Source organism: Lampetra planeri, chromosome 46, assembly GCF_965212315.1.
Source record: "Lampetra planeri chromosome 46, kcLamPlan1.2.h2, whole genome shotgun sequence".
In the NCBI taxonomy this organism is placed as follows: Eukaryota; Metazoa; Chordata; class Hyperoartia; order Petromyzontiformes; family Petromyzontidae; genus Lampetra; species Lampetra planeri.
Window position 1 is genome coordinate 4,206,937 of NC_136152.1, and position 6,709 is coordinate 4,213,645.

The window sequence follows — 6,709 nt, forward strand, 5'->3', positions numbered from 1 at the left end:
ACAACATAGGGATTTTTACAGAAGTCTTTTATGTTTCTTAGGATACCAGTCGGGATTGGTATTTGGGGCACACAAACTTTTCAAGAATCTGGAGGCACCTTGAGCCCCTTGGGGGTCCTAATCCGTTGCTGGGGGGCGTTGCGGTGGCTAGGAGATGTTTACTTCTTCGCCTGGTATACAGGAGGTCGTGGGTTCGTTCCCATCTCTTGCGTCTGTATAATTGGAGTTTGCATGTTCTCCCCATGGTCGCGTCGATTTTTCTCCGGGTCCTCCGGGTTTTCCCTCCACATTTAGAATAATGCGTTTAGAGTATTTGCCTGCTATAAATGTTCACGTAATAAGCCACTTCGTTGAGCTATCGTTTGTGGCCAGGTCGCTTCCGAAAAAGAGCTCGTTCAGTGGGCCTCACCTGCTAAAATGAAAAATAGAAGAGAAATATGAACTCGTTCGCCTCTCGGTGGCGAATAGCACATCCAGTAAGCGTGGCTGTAAAACATCCAATTAGGCACAGAGATATAAACATTGAGCTTGGCTAGTATAGCAAGCCCCCTTGGACCACAGCTGTGAAGCTTATGTAATTCGTTTACAATAGTGGTTGACATCGACAGCGAGCACACATGGCAAGTAGACCGATGCGTCTTAATTTTGGAGGACAACGTCAAACGATGACGTCTTTGGGCTTGAATTTCATCGATTCGAGACGAACGATGCGTTCGGTGTTTGCTGCACGCGACGGTGGCCACTGTCGGCAGAGATACCCCGGGTGGGTTGTAGAGGAAGCACTCCTCCCACGCGGGGTGATGTGGGAGACGAACATCACAGATCTTATTCAGCGCGACGTTATCCTCAAATTGACTCCACGAACCCGCGGGGCGGAATAATCACGGAGGATCGCATTTGCCGCACGACTTGACTCATCCGAGAAAACAAGATGTGTGAATAGGAAGCCCTTCTGCAAAGCAAGATGGGAAAATGCAAATAATAGTGCTGCGGTTATTCGAGTCACGGATAAGAGGAGGGCGACTGCAATGGCGGGATGTTATAGTTTGAATGCGTGTTACGGATTTTCCCCTAAGTAACTTCAACCGTGATCATTAAACAACACGTGAAAATGTCCCCAACGGTGTTGATTTCATATTTTTGCGTTAGGGTGGAAATGCCCTAAATGGAAACATTCTCAGATAAATTGCACGCTATTTTACCCCCATTGTAAGATTAATTTTCGTGCAAAATGTAATATTTAGCGTTTGTAATGATCGTGTACGTTACGGAAATGGTGAATGTTGGCAGCGCATATGTCAGCCCCTTAGCATCGAAGGTAGCTTTGCCGAGATTACAAAGCTGAGTGAAAACCCCTTCCATCGTTAACCCTGTGCTCCCGACTGCAGCCACACGGAGCCCCATGCCATGCCGTGCTTCTCTCCCGCCGCCCGGTACAAATCTGTGAGCCGCAAACACGATGCGCGGTTAACCCAAGTCACATCCCCGTTACACCCGGATTCAGTTAACCTCTTTTATATCCCAAATCTTTTTTTTTTTACCAACAGCCACCCACTCAGCGCAGGGTATCTGTGCACGAGTGAGCATATTCTAGAGCAGGTTAAAGTATTTCCTGGGCTGGATGGGGAATGGGTAATTGACAGCTTAAAAGCCAGGGTCACCATGTAGGGTCTGGTCTTGTGGCTGGGATTGCTCAGTAATGGCTTGAGCCAAGATTTCTGCCTGTGACTCCACGCTTGGGCTTGCATTACGTTGGGATTAATAATGCATGTCCTCTACCCTCGGCTCTAACCTGGGGAAGATCCTGGACTCGGTAGTCTCTGTGGACCATAACACGTCCAGTCAGAATCACCCCCCCCCCCCCCACATTTTTTTTTAATGCAAACTGATTTAGAGGGCCAGTAAAGTAAGGTAACGGGTCACCAGATTTTTATGGGACAATTACGGAGGCCATTAACGTGAGCGATGGGCTGTGGTGACCTGTAACGCTGATAACGCATCTCGCTCGCCGAAACAGGGTCACGGGAAACACAGCAATCCCAGTTGAGTGAATGCGGAGTGATTATAAAGCACCGGTGTGTAACAAAGCCCAACCCACTGGGGCACAAGCAACTGTGCATCGCGTGGCCGTTGTTTGCTCAGCAGGCGTTGAGAAGAGACCTTACACAGAGGGTCCTTGCTTCGAGGCTCCTGGCAGTTCACCAGTATCGGTTTACACAAGCCTGCTGATGAGAAAACTGAATGTCGCAACAGGTCCAAAATCTTGCTTTTGTTCACTTTCTACAGCCATTGCTCGGCAAGCTTGCGTTGATGACGCACTCGATGTCGAAATAATTCCAGAGGCTGCTTGTATTGGACCAATTCTGCTGAAGACAAAAAATCGCTCCCAAAAGGCCGTGCTGTGTCCAATGGGATGTACTGTACATGTATATAAATACTTTAATCCATGACATGGAAAGACAGATGTGGAAAGGGAGGTCACATTGTCTGATTATGTATCTTGTCGCGTATATCCTCAGCGATGACGCTGACGATGTATCTTGTGTTTCCACATCGAGCCGAGGTACAACTTCTGCACCGCGCTGGTTGTTGGCACGCGCTTGGCAGTGCAGGGGACGAAAGCCCCATGCGCTCGCCATCTGTGGCAGGCGAACCTCCAAGCCCAGGTGGACAGAGTTGGCAGCTGAGACCGTGGACATTTCCACCCCTCTACTTAGCGCAGCGGCTTCCATCTGAGGCGCGCTGCCACCGCGGCTGCTGCCGCTGCCACCGCTGCTGCTGCTGCTGCCACCGCGGCTGCTGCTGCTGCTGCCACCGCGGCTGCTGCTGCTGCTGCTGCCACCGCGGCTGCTGCTGCTGCTGCTGCCACCGCGGCTGCTGCTGCTGCCACCGCGGCTGCTGCTGCTGCTGCCACCGCGGCTGCTGCTGCTGCCACCGCGGCTGCTGCTGCTGCCACCGCGGCTGCTGCTGCTGCCGCTGCCACCGCGGCTGCTGCTGCTGCCACCGCGGCTGCTGCTGCTGCTGCCACCGCGGCTGCTGCTGCTGCTGCCACCGCGGCTGCTGCTGCTGCTGCCACCGCGGCTGCTGCTGCTGCTGCGCAACGGCGGTGATCTGAGGCTTGAGGATGCGGAGAGGGCGAGTGTTGGCCGTGAGCGCGGCCAGGGTGGGTAGTTTGTGACGGTGGCGCACGAAATTATAGCGACGGTTTAAATGATGATACGTTTGCTTCAAAAAAAAGAGAGAAACGTGACATTTTTCAAAAGCAGGATTTTGTTAAACATAGAAATGCACGGGACACTGCAAGGTCACACCAGAGAAAGTGGTCGTGAAATGTGAAATCCCTCGCCTGGTACGCGGTAGGGCGTGGGTTCGATCCCGAGCCTGACACGATACCTGTTGTATATTTGAATCTTAATTTTAGAACTTTCGTGACTGCAGAAATTATTATTTGGTTCTTTCGGTTAAGTCACGTCTAAAGAAAAAATAATAAATTAAATTAAATAATAGAATACGACGTTTCGATTGCAACACAAGCAATCATCATCAGGTATAATGAAATAGCGACATAATATCTAACCAGAAAACTATAGACAGACATATTAGCAGACAGATATCACCAAGATACATACATAGCGAGAGCAACACAGGTAACAGAGAGGGGTGATCGTCTCTGTGGGGTGGCCTTAAATAGACAGAGGGGGGGGGCGGAGGCAGAGAGAGGGAGGGGGGTTAGAGAAAAAAATAGCATATCAATGAGTGGTCCACAAAACGTGGTGCTGCAAGTACGATGGCACGGCAAGCAAGCCTGAAAATCAGGAGAAAGACACACTAAAATTAAATAACCTAGTAAAATATCGACATGTAATGTAATACAACACAGAGGGTCGGTCAACACACAATTAACGCATAGCCTGGTTGATTACGTATTTCAAAGATTGCTAAGTTAGAATTTAAGTGTGAACATTCTAAAGAGGACACAGGCAGAGAAAACAAGTCGCCAGAGAGAGAGAAAGAAGATAAGCTTAAAACTTCCCCGTAGAAGTGGTTCAATCTTAATTTTAGAACTTTCGTGACTGCAGGAATTATTATTTGGTTCTTTCGGTTAAGTCACGTCTAAAGATAAAATAATAAATTAAATTAAATAATAGAATACGACGTTTCGATTGCAACACAAGCAATCATCATTAGGTATAATGAAATAGCGACATAATATCTAACCAGAAAACTATAGACAGACATATTAGCAGACAGATATCACCAAGATACATACATAGCGAGAGCAACACAGGTAACAGAGAGGGGTGATCGTCTCTGTGGGGTGGCCTTAAATAGACAGAGGGGGGGCGGACGCAGAGAGAGGGAGGGGGGTTAGAGAAAAAATTAGCATATCAATGAGTGGTCCACAAAACGTGGTGCTGCAAGTACGATGGCACGGCAAGCAAGCCTGAAAATCAGGAGAAAGACACACTAAAATTAAATAACCTAGTAAAATATCGAAATGTAATGTAATACAACACAGAGGGTCGGTCAACACACAATTAACGCATAGCCTGGTTGATTACGTATTTCAAAGATTGCTAAGTTAGAATTTAAGTGTGAACATTCTAAAGAGGACACAGGCAGAGAAAACTGCTGCCACCGTATATTTGAAGTTGGCTCGTTCTCTCTCACGGTGGTGGTGGTCGCGTGGATGTTTTTCTGGGTTCCTCCAATTTTTGCCTTCCAAGGTTATAGACACGCGTTTAGATTATTTACCTGCTACTACAAATTCCTACATGCGACGATGATTAAAGCCACTATGATGAGCTATCATGTGTGGCCGGGTCACCGCTGCAAAATAACTCATTGGGCTTTACCTGGTAAATAACAAAAAATACACAAAAGCATATATTCAAGCAAATTGCGCAAGTGTAAATGTAAGCTTAAGAGGTAATAGGGAGTATGTCAATGGGTTGGTGTTTGGGTGATCAAGGGGAGCCGGCCCACTGTTGGAATTGTCTGCTATAAGTCGACAGTACGAAGCAAGTGGAGCTTGTTGGTACCATCACAATATCCTGAGGAGAATTGTGGAATTTTGACACTCCTTCTACAAGATGCTTGAATGCGTACGACACAAATGATATTGCTGATGCTGTTGCTACTACTGTGTTGCCAGCGGTGCACAATTAACAGCAAGAACAAAACAACTCAACGCTTTTGTCAAAAACACTGTGGCTTCTAAAATAACATATAAAGGCAACGTTTTGGGGTAATAGCTCATTCTTTATGCTATATATGTATATAATTTGGATAGATTTAAAGTCATCGATCTTATCTTATTTTCATTTGCAGTATTTGTGTTTTATATCCCGTTAAAATCCGTGCGCATTGCATTCGTCAGCATTACTTGGTGGGAAATTGTTGACTGAATGTTTCCCAGGCGCCTAATTTAAAGTGGGGGAGCAGAGGCACTTCGGTTAGGGCACTGCACTGTGAGCCTGGTGACTGAGTCGCAGCGATGATGGCACTGGTCCACCAACCCACACTGTCGTGTTGTTGTCGCGTTTGTTGTTGTAACCTTTTGACCCTCCCCTTACTGGACATCTGTGAACAAGCGCTTCACAGCTCATCGGATTCCTCCAGTCTAAATAAAGATTCTGATATCTAGCTTTAAAAAAAGTCCTCTAGCCTTCTTGATTTGAAGCTTTCGTGACTGCAGGAATCCATACTCTTTGGTTCTTTCGGTAAAGTCACGTAAGTAGAAAATAAAATAAATCACGACGTTTCGGGCGCAACACAAGCGTCCACCATCAGGTGGGAAAGCGTGGCCTACTGCTGCTGAGGCAGACTGTTTTAAAAGGTCCTCTAGCCTTGTAAGGCCTGGGGAGGCCCTCATCCAGCAGTGGAAATCCCTTCTCAAAGCCACCACCATCTCGCGAAATCTCGCGATAAAACAAACCGCCCAGGACCTGCTCGTTGTGTCGCTCTCTCTCCTGGTGGGGATCGTCTCTGGCGCTTTCCATTCCTCGTCTGTTTTGAATCATTAGCGAGGTCTCCTGCTAAAGATCATTGCACTTTTCTAAACCGATTGAATTACGTCTTAATGCGCATACGTTCTCAAATCCATTGTAATTCCGAGAATGATAATCATCTCCATACTATTTTCAGCACTTCTCAGTTCTTTGTTATGTTGATCGCGTTTTTGAATCGTGTCATAGCAATCATGGATTTAAAAAAAAAATTGCTTTGGTTTCAAATTCAATCGATTACCCGGTTTGTTGTGTGTATTCACCAGAGCCGTCGTTAGCGACGATCAATCCACTGCTGGATGGAGGCCTCCCAGAGCCGTCGCGATCCCTCACTAAGTTATGTTTGCACGCATGTACGTTGGACTTCTTTCGCGCCGTACGTAGCCAACCTTGCTAATCGGAGGCGCGGGGGAAGCGCAGCACACTCTTTTGTCTTCGGCCGAACTGCATTGAGGAAAACGACGTGAAGCGGGAATAATGTCCGTGGCGCCGCGAGACGCCGCGAGACGTGCGTTGCCTGCGGCTCTCGGCGGAGGGCGGGCGGGCAAGGGAGAAGGGGCAGAGCCGGGGGTTGACGAACCACGACCAGAACAGCACCACCCCCCCCCCCCTCGCCCGCCCTGAGCACACGGCCAGGGAGAGGGACAGAGCGAGAAAGATGGAGATCGAGGTCGAAGGGGGGGATCAGAGGGAAGGCCAGA